This window comes from Cydia pomonella, chromosome 15 (genome assembly GCF_033807575.1).
Source record: "Cydia pomonella isolate Wapato2018A chromosome 15, ilCydPomo1, whole genome shotgun sequence".
NCBI classification, from domain to species: Eukaryota; Metazoa; Arthropoda; class Insecta; order Lepidoptera; family Tortricidae; genus Cydia; species Cydia pomonella.
In genome coordinates, this window is record NC_084717.1 from 17,393,423 (window position 1) to 17,414,248 (window position 20,826).

A 20,826-nucleotide genomic window follows, 5' to 3' on the forward strand; every position below is an offset into this window, starting at 1 on the left:
AGACTAATCGCAAACAAAATATCAGCGTAAAAGTGGCCCCACTATTAAAACACGCAGTACTCATAACGGACCAATTGCAACTCGTCGATGTTGACGTCTTGTTTTCTTCGACGACTGCGTTTGACCATGATTAGTCAATTTAAACCACCCAAACTACGATTGGTGTATTATAAAATAAGGCGCTGTGATTGGCTGTAGCATTGACACTTGAAAATACATGACAATGAAAACCAACTCCACGTAGACGGTTTCATGCGATATAGAACGTTTTAAATGCTAAATTTTTGTATGATAATTTGTTATTTTATTTTAAAGAGTATTAATATATAGGCTTATTATTTGTTCCTTTGTCGCACGTGTTTAAAGGCAATTAAGCCTCCGAACCAATTAATACATTGTATCGTTCATGCAGAAATTCGTATTGAACACGTCGTCGTAGGAACAGTTTGTATGGGAATGGGAAAATATAATTATTGTTTTTACTATTTTCTTTGTGTGGCCTACTCCACATCAAAGTACGCAAACAAAACAGAGTCAAACCTTTTTCGTGTGGACCCATTCACGACAGCCGGCGGCGCGCGGGCTGGCAACCGTTGCTAGACCGCCGGTAACGCGTGCGCCGAGCAGCCCGCGTCTGTCATCAATCAGTATTACCTACGTCACGGGCTCGATCGCTAGCGCATCATCAACGCCAGTTAAATCCTATCCGCGTACTTGACTAGTAGCTTATCGTGATACTAACCTATGGATTCACGGACTAATATAAATGGTATGGTCCATGAACCTAACTAGTGTTTCGGTGAACTGTGTGTGCCTGTGCTAACCGCTTGTGTTTAATACTAACTTAAATAATAATAACTTTCTAACTGTATTTCGAACATTACATATTGTTTATTAAGTGCGTGCATTATTATTTACAATCCACGTAGGTTTAACACCCACACTTGCATTCTTTCCATATTTTTTCACCGTTCAAACCGTCCCTGGACCTAGAAATATTGCAATACCAAAATTAGCCAAATCGGTCCAGCCTTCCGCGAATTTAACAAAAAGTTATAAATAGCAGCGAGATCTTTACTTTACTTTACTTAGTAAAAATGTACCTACACATAAAAAAGCGCCACCTACAACGACGATTCGTATTTACTATCACGAATTTAAATTGTCAAAATAACAACCTGAACAAATTTAAAATGAAAGTTTCTTAATATCAACGATTGTTTAAAATGCATAACATCATCCCCATATGAAACCTGTTTTGATCAAGAGAAATCAAAATAATATGATCCTAGCTAAACTATACGTGAAAAGTAATCCCATATTGTTTCCAGTGTTTGTTGGAACGACTAGCACATCATTTATCCGCACAATAAGGCATATTTCTTTTATTAAAGATTTAATTTTAATACTTCTTACTACGACTGTGACAACGGGCCGCCATTTGCGAACTACGAGTAAATAGCTCCGCGGCACAAAGTTGACGCCCCGCCCGCTTCGGCACAATATGTGTGGGGTCATTTTGCAGAGCTAGTTCATCATCTATGTTTATTATCAATCGCTGGTGTGTCCCCTGTAACTTCTAAAATAACAGAATGAAAAATCTAAAAAAAATATATGATATACATTACCATGCAAACTTCCACCGAAAATTGGTCTGAACGAGATCTAGTAATTAGTTTTTTTTAATACGTCATAAATGGAACTTGTCACTTGGCCGCTTTTTTCACTATGACTATGAAACGATGCATGAAAGGCGTTTCGAGATCGAGTCCATGAGGAATTGATGGAACTCCTTGTCTCTTAAATGAAAATTAGGAAAAATCTCAAAACCAAGCATTTACATAATATAAACTTCACTAAACGTCACTTTAACCGGTTATTTAATTACAACTCCTATGGTAATTGAAATAAGATACAAATAAAACAAATGAAAAAAATAATTTGCGAGTTCTTGTGTGGTCCCTATACGGTTACTGAGTACCGGCGAGTCGAACGCTACCGAACCAGCCTAAAATGTGTCCTCGATATGCGTAACAAAGGCGCGTTATCGGAAAGCACACCTACACTGCTTTTTTGAGCGTTAGACTAGCCCGCGCTCAGGTGCCAATTAGAATTATACGACCCTTTTTTTTTTAAGGTAGTGGCACGCGCCGGTTTAGTTAACAATAGACAAAAGATAAGCCGTTGAGGGCCAGCTACAAATCTAACAACTATAAGCCAAGAAGGCTTATGTTGCAGGTACTTAGACAACGATGTATATAATATATAAATACTTAAATACATAGAAAACATCCATGACTCAGGAACATATGTACGTGCTCATCACGCAAATACATGCCCTTACCGCAATGCTGGATTTAGAGGTCTGGAGGCCTCGGGCAATAAAGGAGTGGAGACCTGGGCCCAAATTATTTTCCAAGTAAAATGCTAAATTTTCCGGAGTCTATTGTGGGGGCCCCCTTTTGTGGAGGCCCCGGTTGCCCTCCCCTAAATCCGGCCCTGCCTTACCGGGATGTCCGGGATTCGAACCCAGAACCATCGGATTCACGGGCAGAGTCACTACCCACTAGGCTAGACTGGTCGTCAAAGTTAACCGTTCTTACTGCAATTAATAAGAACAGTTACAAAAATATATAAAGGATATAAAATAATATTATTTATGCTTATTCGAACTATCGTGCATTCTGAGCATATGCATAAACCACAAAAACCAAACGATAGCGGCTTCTAACTTACATACAGAGACATCTATTTTAAAATATTCTTACTAAAACCATGCCCTCCCATCTCGAACTAGTTATAATTATTTCTAAATCGATATCATAGATGGCGCCAAATGTCACAATCAGCCATTACGAAATTCTTATCCTACATACTAAGAGATATTTAATGGCTCCTCTTCACGATGGCCCAGCGCTGGCCCAGCGAGATGGCCATGCGATGGCTGACACGCCACTACACGATGGCGACATTCAGTTGCGATCTATTCGTCTTCCAAGATGGACGTGGGAGTATTAGCCGCTGCAGCAATTTATTTATACGCCACGTAAGTACCAACCTTTTCTTAATCTGCAAAATAATAAAGTAATTAAAAAGAAATGACGTAGAAGATTATGGTGGATGTTATCTATCCATCGCAATAAATAAATAAACTACTTATTATGGGACAGTATTACACAAATTGACTAAGTCCCACGGAAAGCGCAATAAGGCTTGTGTTGTGGGTACTTAGACACGATAAACATATTATATACATTTTTATTTTTTTTATACTACGTCGGTGGCAAACAAGCATACGGCCTGCCTGATGGTAAGCAGTCTCCGTAGCCTATGTACACCTGCAACTCCAGAGGAGTTACATGCGCGTTGCCGACCCTAACCCCCCCCCCCCTCGTTGAGCTCTAAACACATAGAACTAAAAAAAATACTTAAATACATAGAAGACATCCATGACTCCGGAAGGAATATCCATGCTCATCACACGAATAAATGTCCTTACCAGGATTTGAACCCGGGACCATCGGCTTCATAGGCAGGGTCACTACCCACTAGGCCACACAGGTTGTCACCTAAGTCAATTTAAATTTGTGCAATAAACTCTTCAAAGCTTTGAAACCTTACTAAAAATCATTACTTGTCTCTTCCTTAATGTGCCGCTGTGTTGGTATATATTGTGCATATATATAATTTATGTATGTATATTTAGATATGTAGGTATCTAATATTAATTTCTTTTATTATTGGTATATTTATTTATTTAAATAGTGAATGTACTGTATATACAGATATCTGCGTAATGTATAATTAATTTTCCTAATCCTCTAATTCGTGCACTATTTGTTATAAAAACTTGTTTTTTTAATATCCTGCTACCTTATTTCTATAGTTTTGGTCTTTATGTTTGGGGTTCCATGTTACGCTTTCTCCCCGATATAACTCTAAAAACTTTACTCTTTCGTGATGCGGCCACATACCTACTCGTCATTTTTAATCAAAATAATAAACAGCACGAACGTCCTCACTCGACCGCGTTCGAGCACGCACTGAGGGATGGGCCACGTGTAGATGCGGACAGCCATCGCTGGTCCACTGCCTTTGATGTGCGGGCGAAAAACCGACACCGCGGCCATCCCATCGCCATCCCGCGCGCCATAAGCCATCCGACACCACTACCCTCTCTACACGCTGGCCCAGCTTAGTGGGCCACTATGATGGTCCATCGTGTAGAGGAGCCATAACATAAATTAATAATCGAAGCTGTTTTGCAACTTAGCGGTGTCAGATAACCATACAGACTGAGAATAAACTACAGACGTGCCAGTGTATTAGGTGCAAAGATTTCAAAAGTAAAGATAGGCCCATATAATTCATATAATTCCGACCGAATATTCTCGTTTGGTGTGCCTCGGTGGAATGCTACAACGCGATTGGTTGATGGGTTCGCATCACGCGCGCGATTGGTCACAACTAGTTTCGTTAAGAGGCTGTCAATACCTAAAGCGCGCACACTGTCTATTTGTATCCGAGTAAATGAGATAGCACTGTCGCATGTTACTGGGCCTGGGCAAGCGAATAATAAGAAAAATATTTAAATAAAAAAAGTGGATTATTAGTGTAATATTTTACTCAACCACGGTTTAGATATAAATGTTTTGAAATTGTGATTTTAATTGCAGACCCATAAGTCAAAACAATAAAAACATAAAACTGTTTAATTGTGATTTTAAGACCAATCTTTGCAATTATTTTCTATCGAGCCGATTTCGTTTAATCATGTATCGAGTACAACCATGGTCTTTGAAATATAATTAATATGAACATATATTTTTCTTACTTGACCAACACAAATACACTTTCTTAAAAAACTGTTTAAGTAACATCAATTTCAAGGACATTGGGTGTTGACAGCACCTGGCTCGTACCTAGTAATATTTATGGTAGCTCATAGTAAAATATATAAGGAAGTAATATTTAAGTCAATGATTAGGTACCGCTCACGTCAACTGATGGTCCCTGTCACAGTTCCTTAAAGTCCCTTTTGGTTGGGCTAAATTTAAAAATAATTAGGTATATTATGTTTTTACCGTATTTTTATTACTAAAATGTTATATTTCTAAATTAATAAATGTGTTAAACTTCCAGAAAATGAACACAAGCATGTTATGTGACAGCTACTTCATAATTTATGGAGTTCTTAGTTAAGTGCCGCGCGGCACGCGCCGCCGACAGTCAAAGAATGCCGTCGTTACCGCCTCGTGTAAGTTAGAGCGACCGTCCTGCTGCGCGCCGCCTTATCTAAGGATGCCGCATGTGAGAAGAGGTACCTTAAGCTGGCCATATTTATTTATCGTATGGCATAGGTATGTCACTGGATTAAATTCAATACAAACGATAAACTTATATTTAGAATTTTGCCCTTCCCAGGTACGCGACTGCTTCTTCTGACAAGATCTGAAAATCATCCATATGGCCTGTGTATCTAGAAAGGGGGCACTCTAGAATGATGTGGTAGATGGTCTGGTCTGAGTGCCCACAGTTACAGGCGATCTTAGGCGGTTAAGAGCGGACCACACTCAGCGGGATTCCTTGAAGCCTGCTGGGGGGTATTAGCAAGCATAGAGCTGAGAAGGGGTTTGTTTGGTCTCGAGGGGTCCATGCCTCCTCCAGGGTAAGGGGGGGGGGGGGCTGAGGGTTTTTCTGCATACACGCTAATAGGGTATGCCTGCGCAGTTTATCATCTGCACCGGTAAAACGGAACGTGTGTGGCACTCGCCTGTGCAGTTTCTTATACAGCTTTACTTGTGCTGTTGAACTGTACAAGCAAAACTGCTCAGGCATACCCTAGTGTGTATGGCCAGCTTTACACTCCAATTTACCACGTATAGTTCCGTATAGCAAAAATTAAAATAATCGTATTCAAGGGTATAGAATATTAATTCAATGAAGTATATTAGGTACGTAAGAATACTAACTCGTTTGTGTATGTATGCGCTCAGGAACAGTAGACAGCACGCGCTTTTTTTGTACTTTTTATTTTACCGTTAGGTACTTACTTATCCATGGTGAACTGCAGCTTTCTAGCACTAACGATCACGGAAAAAGCCTCGGACAGACAGACATGGCGAAACTATAATGGTTCCTAGTTGACTACGGAACCCTTAAAACGGCCCCCTGCCATTTTTAGACCAGCGGTTGAACAAAAATGGGTTTCGATAATATTAAAGTTTTTTCTTTTTTGATATGTCATTGGGAGTATGTTAAATAATACTTTGGTAAAAAGTTAGAAATTTTAAGGTTGAGCTTTCGGTTATATTTAAATATTTTAATTTTTGCTAATAACTAAGTAAATATAGAATTAAAGTTACAGAAAACTTTAGAATATCGAATAACACTTCAATTTATGTACAATTTTCAGTTTTTAGAAATCTGGAACAGCTGCTTTCTGGTAAACGTAAAAACACGAGTTATTTTGTAAATATAGAATTAGAGTTGCTGATATTGCAAAATTACGATATTGTCGATCAACTTAGTATTCTAGTAAAAAGTTAGACATGTAGACAATGTGCTTGTCTAGATATTGATTTCAGGTTAAGCAGTATAGCTAATATTGAATTAAAGTTTGTAGAGTTAATAATAATCGATCATCAACAATGATTACAGTTACTAAACAAAAATTTAGAAATATAAAATCACGGCGACACTCATTACTGATATGTATGCATTCCTTGCTTATATAAATACGTTACGTTTCAAACGCGCGGCAAGTTTGCGCGCTGTGGCAGGAGGCAGCGAACAACGGTAGTGGGGAGCGGGGTGCCCTTGACTGCGTCTACGGTCCATCAAAAAAATTCCTAAAGCGTGTTTTAAATTAATAGCAATAGAAAATTGTTATTTTGTTGTTACTACAATAGGTATTGCCCGCGGTTTCGTTCACGTAGAATTCGTTATCGCGTTAAATGAATATTATTTATTTATTTAAACTTTATTGCACAAACAAAAAAAACACAAATGGCGGACTTAATGCCAAAAGGCATTCTCTTCCAGTCAACCATTGGGTCAAATAGAGACAAAAAAAAAACACATTCTCATACAGATGACCACCCTTCCTTGTACCATTTTAAAAGCCAGTTGCAGCTTTTCTTTCCCGATTTTTTTCAGATGTTTGGACTTGGTATTTTCCTCGCGATAGTTATTTGTAATATGGTGGTGATAATCTACATAAACTTAAAAAGTAAAATGTGAACTGACAATTATTATTATTTACAATCGATTTTAACCTTACAGCACTTGTCACAGAGTAACGCCATCTATTGTCGATTTCTCTTATTACATAGGTCATTTTTTTTTACTAAATTAAACTTGTGTAAAACAATAAAAATTAAAAAATTATATATAAACTTGAACATATATAAAAAACAAAAGTTAGTCACCGGGCGAGATTCGAACCCGTAACACTCGTTTAGCAGTCCGCGTCTTAACCCGCTGGACCAGACGGACAGTGGCCGGCAACACGAAATTAGTGACCATATTCTGCGTCGAAAGAAAAACGCATGAAAACTCGAAAACACGCGTTTTCCCAAACATAAGACTAATCTAGATAGATTGTATACCCCCAAAAACCCCTATATACCAAATTTCAGCGAAATCGTTAGAGCCGTTTCCGAGATCACAGAAATATAATTATATATACACCGTGTCCAATAAGTTCGAATACAGTTATGATCCTTAATGAAATAAATGTACGCGTAGTTTATGTTATGAAAATTATATTAAATGAAAGCCACATTTATATACAATATTTACAACAAATGTTTTGGAATTACTCCACCTTTAACTTTTTTTACAAGTTTCAAACGTTTCTCAAAAGAGTCACAAGCGGCACGCACCGCATCCATCGGCATATCGTCCCAAATTTGCACGATAACCTTTTTAAAATGGCTCAGGTTTGCGACTTTATAATTATTTAGCTTCGAGAGCATGTATGACCATACGAAATAATCTAGTACGTTTAAATCTGGAGAACTTGGTGGCCATTCATTTTTCGGCAAAAAATCGGTCAAATTAGCCTTGCACCAAGCTTGAACAGCGTTTGCCGTATGCGACGGAGCTCCGTCTTGTTGGAAAACATAATAATCGTCTCCAAACATATTTTTTAAATTTGGGGCAACATTTTTCTCCAAAACCTCCGATTTATAGTATGCCGCATTGATTTTAACGCCTTTATCAATAAAAACTAGAGGCAATTTGCCCCTCTTACAAAGAGCACCCCAAACCATCACTGATGGTGAGCTCTGGAACCTAGGCACATTCTTTTCATACTCTGGAATGTCTTCTATCCGTGCTGCCCACAACCGGTCGTTCTGGGCGTTATGAGGCTGCTCTAACACAAAGAGTTTCTCGTCCGAGAAAACAAATTCGTCACCTGCGTGCCAAGAAAGTATGGTGCTACATCTTTCTACTCTCTTTTTCTTGGTTGCATCTGAAATGCCATGTACTTTTCGTTTTTTATAAGCATGACATCCAAGATCTTTTTTCAATATATTATGTACAGATCCCCTGGAAATTTTCAGATCAGCAGCTAATTTTCTAATAGAACGGTGTTTTTTCCGCCGAATTCGCTCTCTTATAGCCTTTACCACTTTTTCAGTTCTAGCTGAGCGGGGCCGACCGGATCTTTTCCTGTCCTCTGTAGAAGAGATCTCTTTATACCTTTTTATAGTAGTATAAACCAGATTCCGTTTAATTCCATGGGGTTGTAACGCCTTGAATATAGCACATGGCCTGTCGCCTTTAAGGAATTTTCTAATAATTTCTTCACGAACGTACTTCATCGTGTATTGAAGCCAAACTAAAAATACGTGACTTATGAAATTATAGTACTATGTTTATGTCAATATACTTTTTAAATTAAAATAAGAATTTTATAGCCAGCGATCCGTATGTCTGTACAGCAAGTGCGAAAAGTTTGTATTCGAACTTATTGGACACGGTGTATATACAAGAATTGCTCGTTTAATTTAAAGGTATAAGATAAAATAACTTTTCTTTTGAATATCATGTGACGTTTTCGTTTACACACTAAAAGCACAGTGTAAAAAGTAACAGTGGGCCGACGCCTTTGATGTTTGCGTAAATGCCGACACCGCTCAAGGTCTCCGTATCTACCTAGGGTTATCACAGACTTACACAACTGCCCAAAAGAGGATAGAAATGTTTTTAGTTTTCATGTTGTATGATGTATGTGTACTAATTTTACAAATGACGTCCATTTTGGAAATAAAGATGGCGGACGTCACTTTTTTGAAAAAGTCGTCATGGGTGTTGTTTTCTGTTTTTTTTTTTTTTTTTTTTTTTTTTTAAATACCACGACGGTGGCAAACAAGCATACGGCCCGCCTGATGGTAAGCAGTCACCGCAGCCTATGGACGCCTGCAACACCAGAGGCATTACATGCGCGTTGCCGACCCTTTAAAAACCTGTACATTTTAGGGGTGTGGATTTCAAAAATGGCATCTATTTTGAAAATAAATATGGCGGACGCTACTTTTTGAAATGGGAGTCGATGTGTGTAGCCGTGATATCAACCACCTTTAATTCTAAAATGGTCTCTATTTTTGAAATCTGCACCAACAAGAACCGCCAAAATTGACGTCATTTTTGTAATTGGAACCCCGAGGAACCTCGGAGATGACACCCATATCGATTTTTAAGAAAAAATAATGTCCGCCATCTTGGATTTCAAAATAGACGTCATTTTCGTAATCGGAATCCCGAGGAACCTCGGATATGACACCCATATCGACTTTTAAGAAAAAATAATTTCCGCCATCTTGGATTTCAAAATGAACGTCATTTTCGTAATCGGATCCCCGAGGAACCTCGGAGATGACACCCATATCGATTTTTAAGAAAAATTAATGTCCGCCATCTTGGATTTCAAAATGAACGTCATTTTCGTAATCGGAACCCCGAGGAACCTCGGAGATGACACCCATATCGATTTTTAAGAAAAAATAATGTCCGCCATCTTGGATTTCAAAATAGACGTCATTTTCGTAATCGGAATCCCGAGGAACCTCGGATATGACACCCATATCGACTTAAGAAAAAATAATTTCCGCCATCTTGGATTTCAAAATGAACGTCATTTTCGTAATCGGATCCCCGAGGAACCTCGGAGATGACACCCATATCGATTTTTAAGAAAAAATAATGTTCGCCATCTTGGATTGCAAAATGGACGTCATTTTCGTAATCGGAACCTCGATGAACCTCGGAGATGACACCCATACCGATTTTTAAGAAAAATGAATGTCCGCCATCTTGGGTTCCATAATGGATGTCATTTTCGTAATCGGCACCCTGAGGACTTTCAAAAATAATGAAAACATCAAATACTACATGATACATATACAAACAGAAGCAAGAAACAATTTCTTGCTTTTTAAAGTCTTAAACTACTCATAATTTCTTAAAATAAGTTATAAAACATGTCCGCCATTTTGAATTTGAAAATTGATATCATAATTATGATATATTTTTGTTTACACTGAGACAAATAATTAGCACATGTCGTATGAAATATTTTAATTGTGAGTGTTTTTTTTTTTTTTTTTATACTACGTCGGTGGCAAACAAGCATACGGCCTGCCTTATGGTAAGCAGTATCCGTAGCCTATGTACGCCTGCAACTCCAGACGAGTTACATGCGCGTTGCCGACCCTAACACCCTCCCACCCCTCGTTGAGCTCTGGCACCCTTACTCACCGGCAGGAACACAACACTATGAGTAGGGTCTAGTGTTATTTGGCTGCGATTTTCTGTAAGGTGGAGGTACTTCCCCAGTTGGGTTCTGCTATAGATCTGGAATGACATCCGCTGTGCTGTGCCCTACCACACAGAGCCAGATGACATTTACAATGCCCATACCTCTCTTATAATGCCTGTGCTAAAAATGTGATTGCGAACTACCTGCAATAACTATACAGTACCTGGGCGACCGAGCTTTGCTCGGTTATAACTAACTGTTTATTGTAATATGGTGGTGTATAGGTGATAATCTTAACTACATTCTTTTACTAAATTAAACTTGTCTAAAACAATAAAAATTAAAAAAAAATATATAAAATTGAACATATAAAAAAAAAAAAGTTAGTCACCAGGCGAGATTCGAACCCGTAACACTCGTTTAGCAGTCCACGTCTTAACCCGCTGGACCAGACGGACAGTGGCCGGCTACACGAAATTAGCGACCATATTCTGCGTCGAAAGAAAAACGCATGAAAACTTGAAAACACGCGTTTTCCCAAACATAAGACTAATCTAGATCGATTGTTTACCCCCAAAAACCCCCATATACCAAATTTCAGCAAAATCGTTAGAGCCGTTTCCGAGATCCCGGAAATATATATATACAAGAATTGCTCTTTTAAAGGTATAAGATAATTAGGCATTAAAACACTCGTGTGATCTTTTTAAGAAACTCACTTCGTTCGTTTCCTAAGCCCACACTCGTGTATTTTAATGCCTTTTATTATGTAGCAGTAACATAAACTACTAATATATGTTGAAAGTAAGTACAGGCGGCTAACACAATGGTAACAAAAGACAAAAGTTTTGAAAATGTAATTTTCATCATCGTCACTTGGCTGTACATTTGAGGGCCTATCGCGAACCACGTTCGACGTGTTACCTCTCTGTCGCACTTGTAAATTCGTACGTAAGTATGACAGGGAGGCAACACGTCGAACGTGGTTCGCGGTAAGCCCTCTGATGCCACCTCCATTAGTCTTTTGTACGTATAGCCTTCGACTCGATGTATAATCTACACTTTTTATGGAAACGTAGTTCCTCATTCCCGTAGAAATATTTAACTTTCCCATCACCAAGAAAGATTATTTGCTCGCAGTTATTAACTGCTCAATTCCTCGTTTTTTCTCTGTTACTAAGTCAGTACAGTACACATATCAAACATTTTTCACTCATTTTGAAGTCATAATAACTTTTATTCTATAATTAAATTCATGTAATGTCCGCATTTAATTTATGTGCACGATAAACAAACAAATGAATGATTTGAAAGAAAAGACAAACAGCGCTTGCGAAGCTGAGCGGGGGGCGCGGGCGGGGCGAGGTATCTATCGCTCACTAGGTCGGCTACGATAGGCTCCCGCGCGCCGAGCCGACATGTTGACGGACCAGCGCGGCGTGGTTATGAATTTCGCGCCTTTTTAAGTTGATTTTACTATTACAATGCAAGCTACACACAGATATTTCTACCTTTCCATAAAATGGCTGCATATATTATTTTATAGTAATAGACTTATCTCTACGGACTTTAATTCAATATTAGATCTTACAGGACAAAAAACGCATATTAATTGTAAAGCACATATCCTATTCTTCTAATTTTTTGCCTTGCCTATTAACTTAAGAATTTAGATATGATATTGTGGATTTTTCAAACTTTAATTCAATATTGACAAAATAATAAGCTAATTTGAGTTTGACAAAGTAGCACGTTGATTTTTTTTCTAAAAATTTGATAGCATAAAGCCTCATACATATTATAAAAGACGATGCTTAAATTTTGTACTTTAATTCAATATTCAAAATTCATCAATAAAAATACATAAATACCTTATTTGTATCTAACGCTCGTTCTAAATTTTCTTCATATATTACAAATATGCTTAAAAATATGTCCCATACCAGATAAACATCACTTTTCACTCTTTAGAATTATCGAAACTTATAGAGCAAAAATCCGGTCCCACTATTGGTCTATTTTAGCGCTCTTGAATATTCGTGTCAAAGAGCATATAATCTGATTCGTGTATGGACCAAATGTTAATTTTTTAACAAGCGATCTGTCGTTAATATATGGGCCATAATTGTGGTACGTTTATGTGTTTTATGATATAGGAGGTTAACGAGTAGACTAATCGCCTGATGGTAAGCGATTACCACCGCCCATGGCCCATGGATACCCATCACCACCACCAGAATTTTGTAATACGCGATGGGAATACGTTTTTTTCTTGAAGGAACAGGCGACATTTCTAAATGAGTAAAAAGTTTTTAAGTGTATAAAAAAACAAATCAAACTACTAGCGCCAGCGGTCGCATATGGAACTACAATGACAGTCCATTTTTCAGCACTTCGCATATCTGGATTCGACCTTGCATGCGCGCAGGCGCGAGGCGCCTCGGCCCGCACACGCTTCGCTCCGTTCTTTTCTTCAGTCTGCGAACGAACGCCGCGTCGAACGTATGTCTCCGGCGCTGCGACGCAGCAAAACCTAAACGCGAAACCATACATCAACCAAATACATTGAAATAACACTTGTTTACCAACACAAGAACTGTTTAAAGTTAAATAGTGAGTGTAACAGCTCGCGCGGACGCGGATTTCTTCCTAAAAGGTTAGTTTAATGGCAATAATCTTAGCTGTCACGTTTCGACAATTCAATGCGCTAATAGTTACTCCATACAGGGTTTGTTTGTGTGTTCCATTGCTTTATTGCTAGTACGAGCACTCGAAATAACAGCTGAAGGATATCTTTGTCTAAACATTCTGCATTCGATCTTGGTAATGGTGTTTAAACATAGACCGAGTAGGAAAAACATGATGAAAACACCTATTTGTTTAAACCGAGCGGTGAAGGTTCGCGACCCCTGACAACGGCTTGACCTTTGACACACCATAGCAACTGTCAAATGTTTTGTTGTCAATGTCATGTCAAAAACATTAATTTTAAAACGTCAAAATGGTCAATTTTGTTTATGTATAATAAATATCTAATGGCAAGTAGACTATTTAATTTAGGATCAAATGTTAGTTCTCAAATTATTAAAAACCAGTTTACTATTTACATATGCTAATTTCGAACGTAGTAAACATGTGCAAAGTGCAAAATAAACAAGACAAGACGCAACGCGACGCAAGTACCATTAAAACTATATGTAGTACCTATGTTGTTTTTTCTATGTAGGTGTAAGAGAAATACCTGATATGACTAAGAACTGGAAATAACATGACAGACAGGGAAACAGACAAAACAACAATTCACAAGGTATTGATCATATACAAAATGTGTGGTTTTGGCTAAACACATTGGGTGGGGAGCTAGCGCTGGCAGCGCGCACCGTGGCAAAAACTATAAATCACATATGTATAAATGTTTTCTCTATTAGTCCTCTATGATCAACTGTATTGCTCATTGCATGATAAGTGGCATAGATGGCGCCAACATAGGTTTATCCTTATCCTGTCACTAGTTCGATGAGATTTGGTCCAGAAGCCCATTTGAGGGAACCCAGACCATTAAAAGAAATCGAGAATTATATACAATTCTAGGGACCGGGAAACCTATGCTGGCATTGCTGGCGTATAGTTCAGCAGTTCTCGAGTACGTCCTATGTTTGGTATGGAGAACGTTCTCGCTCGAGAATATTCTCTAATATAAAATATACCTGTAAAATACTTCGCACGGCCAACCTCATTGCATGGACACAATATGAATGGAATTCATTAATACAGTGGCCATGCACTTTTACAGCTTGGTGGCACATCCGTGTTTGCTATAAATAGGTAGGTATTATCAGCCCGTACAACGCTACATCTGCATATAAACATGTATAACATGGACAACATGGTCCGGTTTGATAAGATGTAGATAAGCGTGGTTAATGTTCAAATTAGGTAGCTCATATATAGCCATATAGTTAGGGTTGCCATAATTTTTCGGACAACGGGGTAGTAACGGCGTTACGGTATGGTTAAGTTATGGGACGCGATACGTATATAGTATATACATATAGTTGTGCCGTTCTCGAGAATGTTCTCCATTTACTAAGGGGAATGTTTTCGGGCGAGAGGAGAACATTCTCGATACCGGCACAACTATATGTACAGTTCGTGTTGATCTGTCTCCATCAAGTATCAGAACCGGTTTTTTGCAAAAACTTCGAAATAACTATATATTTCGGTTTATTTTATACTCCAAATATAAGACTCAGTTGTGTTTTTAGATAACGACGCATTATTATTTAGATTGCCCAATTAGAAATGAAATTATTAACAACAGTTTTCGTTCTCATTCTCATACAAAAAATACCGGTTTCCGATCCCTGGTCTCCATATCGGATATCCTAATGGCCTACCGCGAATATATAAAATCGAAATTTGTTTTTTGTGCGGACGGGACCCTAAAAATTTAAGATATCAATCAATAGTTTTTGGCAAAAAATTCATTTTTGTTATAAGCTTTTATCGCTGACTGTACTTTGTTTTTAGACAGGCGACTAATACCCACCGAGCTAATTCTAAAAACCCCAAACACAATTAGGTTGCGTTGTTTTATCACAGAGTTCCTATGGCCACATCCTGTCTCCATCATCAGATCAGCTCGATGGTGCCTACCATAATATTGCATTGTCACCCGACTTACATATGCATGCAAAATTTCAGCTCAATCGGAAACCGGGAACAATAGCTAGGCAGAAGTCCGTTAATCCGTTAATTAACGAGGTTAAGTTTTCGAGTAACGGATTAATTTTTAAGTGAACTTTAAAAACCTGTAACGGACTTGTTAACTTCCGTTAACTTTCCTTAAGTCCGTTAATCGTTAATACCTACGTACCGTTAGGTTTGTATTCAGTGCAACTTTACATAGCGCGAATCGTCGCGCGCTTGTACTACTGACTAAGGGCTGATTTAGACGGCACGCGAACCCGCATGCGATTTTAGTTCCATTGCGGACTATCGAGGTTACAACCAATTCAGCCGACTGATCAAATACTGTAATGTAATGAAACTCGCATGTGAGTTCTCGCACCGTGTAAATGAGCCCTAAGAATCTAATATTGCTTACCCCATGCGCAGTTATTACGAGAGTATGACAGAGTCGATCGCGGCATCCTGAGCAGTTGCCATATAAGATACACGGGTGCGAGCGAGAAGAATATAACAACTTACTTACTATTCGAAACCGAGCGGTCATTCGGATCGGAGATCATTGATTACCATGTTAATTAGTAGTTTAGTCTTTAATAAAAATAAAAAATTATGATGATTTCTACTAGTTTTATATCGTATTGCGTATATTTACGATTTCGTGTTAACGATTAACTTTAACTTCCGTTAAAACTTTTAATAAGCAAAGTTTTAACGTTTAACGAAGTTAACTTTTTATTTAACGGATTAACGATTAACGAAGCTATTTTTTTTTATTAACGGTGCCCAGCCCTGACCGGGAAGTGGATCAAATTTAACTTGCAAGATTTGATTAGTTGATTACAGACCGACAGACAACGGGACAGGTGAAATTAAATAAAATCTTGTAAAAAGTATAAGTACGTCCCATATTGTCAGTTGTCGATCAAGGGTACCTATACTCAGTGTAGTATACTGCATCCGGGCAGTAACGCTTTACCGATAACTTACAATAAGGCCTGGATATATAAACCGATTTGTGATAATAAATATTTTTTTTTTATATTCTATAAAATAATGATGTAATTTTAACAATACAAAAACTATTACATTCTAAGTAAATAAAATAAATAAATAGGTATCTGTTTGTCACCTAAGCGGAAATACTGATTTAGATTTTATTTCATACGTATATAATTTTATTATCCTCAAGGGCGTAGCCAGCCACTGCACTAGGGGGGGGGGGGGAGGGGTCAAGTTGACATCACCGGAGGCCTAGGGGGAGGGGGGGGGGGGCATAATTTTTTTGACACCCATGGGCATAATTTGAGCTCCAGGGGGGGGGGCTGCCTGTACCTGCCTACGCCCATGATTATTCTTCTGTAGAACGCTGCCGACGCTGTTCACAAACCCGGCCATACACATTTAGCCTCTAGAATAACTACTCATTTTAGTACGAACATTCAAACACAGATGGCTCTGCATGTAAGTTAGAAGGGTATAGCACAGCGGATGTCATTCCAGATCTAGAGCAGACCCCAACTGGGCAAGTACCTTACAGAAAACCGCAGCCAAATAACACTACTGATAGTGTTGTGTTCCTGCCGGTTAGTAAGGTTGCCAAAGCTCAACGAGGGTGCGGTCAGCAAAGCGCATGTAAGTTGCACGCGTACATAGGCTACGGAGACTGCTTACCATCAAGCGGCCCGCATGCTTGTTTGCCACCGACGTAGTACAAAAAAAATGAGTTAATCCAGTTAAAGTGTTCAAAATCAATAACAATGCACTATTAATAGTCTAACCACCTACAAAAAGATAAACAAGCCTGAGCAAATTGATTGCTTCACCGGCTAAACAATAACACGTCCTCTTATCGCGTGAGTAATGACAGGTAACAATAACTCCCACGATAATAAATTATAGTATTTGTCGAGTTTTTTTTGCTTAAGGGGGTTCCCAGCAAGCTCGGTTCTGCAGACAAACGTAGTTGCGTTCTCATTTTAAAACGACTAGCTAGATTGCTAAAATTTGTACTAACAATAGCTGTAATTAATTTATGTGGCCTCAGATACCATAGTAAAATAACCGGCCAAGAGCATGTCGGGCCACGCTCAGTGTAGGGTTCCGTAGTTACTCTTCCGTCACAATAAGCTAAACTCGAGCTTAAAGTATAGTAAATTGTTAACCAAGGGATGAAACGGTACCTTTCACCTGAGTTAAACAAATAGGCAAATTTGCATAATCAGTACCTAATTAAAATAAGTCTTTTTACTATGAAGGGAAAACTTTTTGCGATAACTCAAAAACAGCTAAACTGATCATGTCCGCTATAGTTTTCATTTAATGTCTTTCTTAAGTTCTACTTCCACGATTTTTTTCATATTTTTTGGACCTATGGTTCAAAAGTTAGAGGGGGGGGGGACACATTTTTTTTTGTTTCGGAGCGATTATCTCCGAATATATTCACTTTATCAAAAAATGTTTCTTGAAAACCCCTATTAGTTTTGAAAGACCTTTCCAACGATACCCCACACTCTAGGGTTGCAGCGAAAAAAAAATTTCACCCCACTTTACGTGTAGGGGAGGTACCCTAAAAAAAATTAAATTTTTAGATTTTATTGTACGACTTTTTCGGTTTTATTGATTTATATATCCATGCCAAATTTCAGCTTTCTAGCACTAACGACCACGGAGCAAAGCCTCGGACAGACAGACAGACAGACAGACAGACAGAGAGACAGACAGACGGACATGGCGAAACTATAAGGGTTCCGTTTTATGCCATTTGGCTACGGAACCCTAAAAATACAGCGAATTTATTATATAGTTTGTTTGTTTTATAAGGTGGAACAATATAAACTAAGGACCATGGGCAGAAATGTCCCCACCCACCAACAGAAACAAAACATGTCTCATTCAATAGATCTTGGCAATCTGATGATTTGTTACTATGACGAGGATCGCCCTATGTATGGGGTTTTCTTGGAAAACTGTATTTTGTTTTTATATATTTTTCGCTCATTTCATTGAAAGTTGCTGTTGACAAAACCATAGTTGTCCACGAAAAGTGCGGGATTACGAAGAAATGAAGGTAAATTGGTTTGTATACATTATTTGCTTTTTCTATTGATCACCACTTTATACATATACTTATATGCCGTCCTCACATTTACTTCACTTGATTTTCTTTTGCGTAATCGTCACTTATTCATCTTCTATCCAAATTCCATCAGAAAGCTTAGAACCAAAAACACCGTAAGTAAACAATAGCACAAAGATAAGTTTATATCAAAAAATTCATTTGTTATACAAGCTTTTATCGCTGACTGTTATTTTAACAAACCCAAACACAATAGCGGCTGTAGCACGGTCGCATTTTATCACTTGTCACTATGCCTGTCACGTTCTAACAAGTATGTAAGTGCGAAAGTGATAAGTGATAAAAATGCAACCGTGGTACAGCCGTAGGTCTCGTTCTTTTATCACAGAGTGACTATGGCCAATTGGCCATCTCCTCTCCTGTGTTCATAATCAATAAATCAGATCAGCTCGATGGTACCCTAATATTGCACTGTCACCCAACCTACATATGTATGTGAAGTTTCAGCTCTACCAAATAAAAGTGTGTCTAACACTCGTAGTTTACAAGATTTGACCCGGAAAAACATTTTACAAACATACAAACAAACATTGCGAGTTAAATAAAAGCTAGAGAGTTCCAATTTGTATCATTTGGCGATGAAACTCTAGGTCCATGGGGTCCCAGCGCGCACAAGTTTTTTGCAGAAATCGCGAAGAGTCCGGTTGACGTAACTGGTGACCGAAGAGCTGGCTGGCTTCCTCGCACAACGTAACAGTATTGCGATACAACGAGGAAATGGATAAATAAACATACTAAAGTATACTGTAAATAAAATATGTTAAATAAAAGCTTGTAGAATAGACCAATAGTGGGACCGGATTTTTGCTCTATAAGTTTCGATAATTCTAAAGAGTGAAAAGTGATGTTTATCTGGTATGGGACATATTTTTAAGCATATTTGTAATATATGAAGAAAATTTAGAACGAGCGTTAGATACAAATAAGGTATTTATGTATTTTTATTGATGAATTTTGAATATTGAATTAAAGTACAAAATTTAAGCATCGTCTTTTATAATATGTATGAGGCTTTATGCTATCAAATTTTTAGAAAAAAAATCAACGTGCTACTTTGTCAAACTCAAATTAGCTTATTATTTTGTCAATATTGAATTAAAGTTTGAAAAATCCACAATATCATATCTAAATTCTTAAGTTAATAGGCAAGGCAAAAAATTAGAAGAATAGGATATGTGCTTTACAATTAATATGCGTTTTTTGTCCTGTAAGATCTAATATTGAATTAAAGTCCGTAGAGATAAGTCTATTACTATAAAATAATATATGCAGCCATTTTATGGAAAGGTAGAAATATCTGTGTGTAGCTTGCATTGTAATAGTAAAATCAACTTAAAAAGGCGCGAAATTCATAACCACGCCGCGCTGGTCCGTCAACATGTCGGCTCGGCGCGCGGGAGCCTATCGTAGCCGACCTAGTGAGCGATAGATACCTCGCCCCGCCCGCGCCCCCCGCTCAGCTTCGCAAGCGCTGTTTGTCTTTTCTTTCAAATCATTCATTTGTTTGTTTATCGTGCACATAAATTAAATGCGGACATTACATGAATTTAATTATAGAATAAAAGTTATTATGACTTCAAAATGAGTGAAAAATGTTTGATATGTGTACTGTACTGACTTAGTAACAGAGAAAAAACGAGGAATTGAGCAGTTAATAACTGCGAGCAAATAATCTTTCTTGGTGATGGGAAAGTTAAATATTTCTACGGGAACGAGGAACTACGTTTCCATAAAAAGTGTAGATTATACATCGAGTCGAAGGCTATACGTACAAAAGACTAATGGAGGTGGCATCAGAGGGCTTACCGCGAACCACGTTCGACGTGTTGCCTCCCTGTCATACTTACGTACGAATTTACAAGTGCGACAGAGAGGTAACACGTCGAACGTGGTTCGCGATAGGCCCTCAAATGTACAGCCAAGTGACGATGATGAAAATTACATTTTCAAAACTTTTGTCTTTTGTTACCATTGTGTTAGCCGCCTGTACTTACTTTCAACATATATTAGTAGTTTATGTTACTGCTACATAATAAAAGGCATTAAAATACACGAGTGTGGGCTTAGGAAACGAACGAAGTGAGTTTCTTAAAAAGATCACACGAGTGTTTTAATGCCTAATTATCTTATACCTTTAAAAGAGCAATTCTTGTATATATATATTTCCGGGATCTCGGAAACGGCTCTAACGATTTTGCTGAAATTTGGTATATGGGGGTTTTTGGGGGTA

General features: G+C 38.1%; 1 protein-coding gene across 2 annotated transcripts in view; it reads left to right on the plus strand.

Annotated features, from left to right (window-relative positions):
• The first annotated feature begins 13,148 nt into the window (after window positions 1-13,148).
• The window catches only part of LOC133525526 (1-phosphatidylinositol 4,5-bisphosphate phosphodiesterase), a 178,013-nt gene continuing 170,335 nt past the window's right edge, over window positions 13,149-20,826 (plus strand). Inside the window, exon 1 of one of the 2 annotated variants that reach the window (XM_061861797.1) lies at window positions 13,149-13,424. The gene's annotated coding sequence lies outside the window, so the exon portion shown is untranslated. The remainder of the gene's footprint in view (window positions 13,425-20,826) is intronic. The other variant, XM_061861796.1, reaches the window with a different exon arrangement.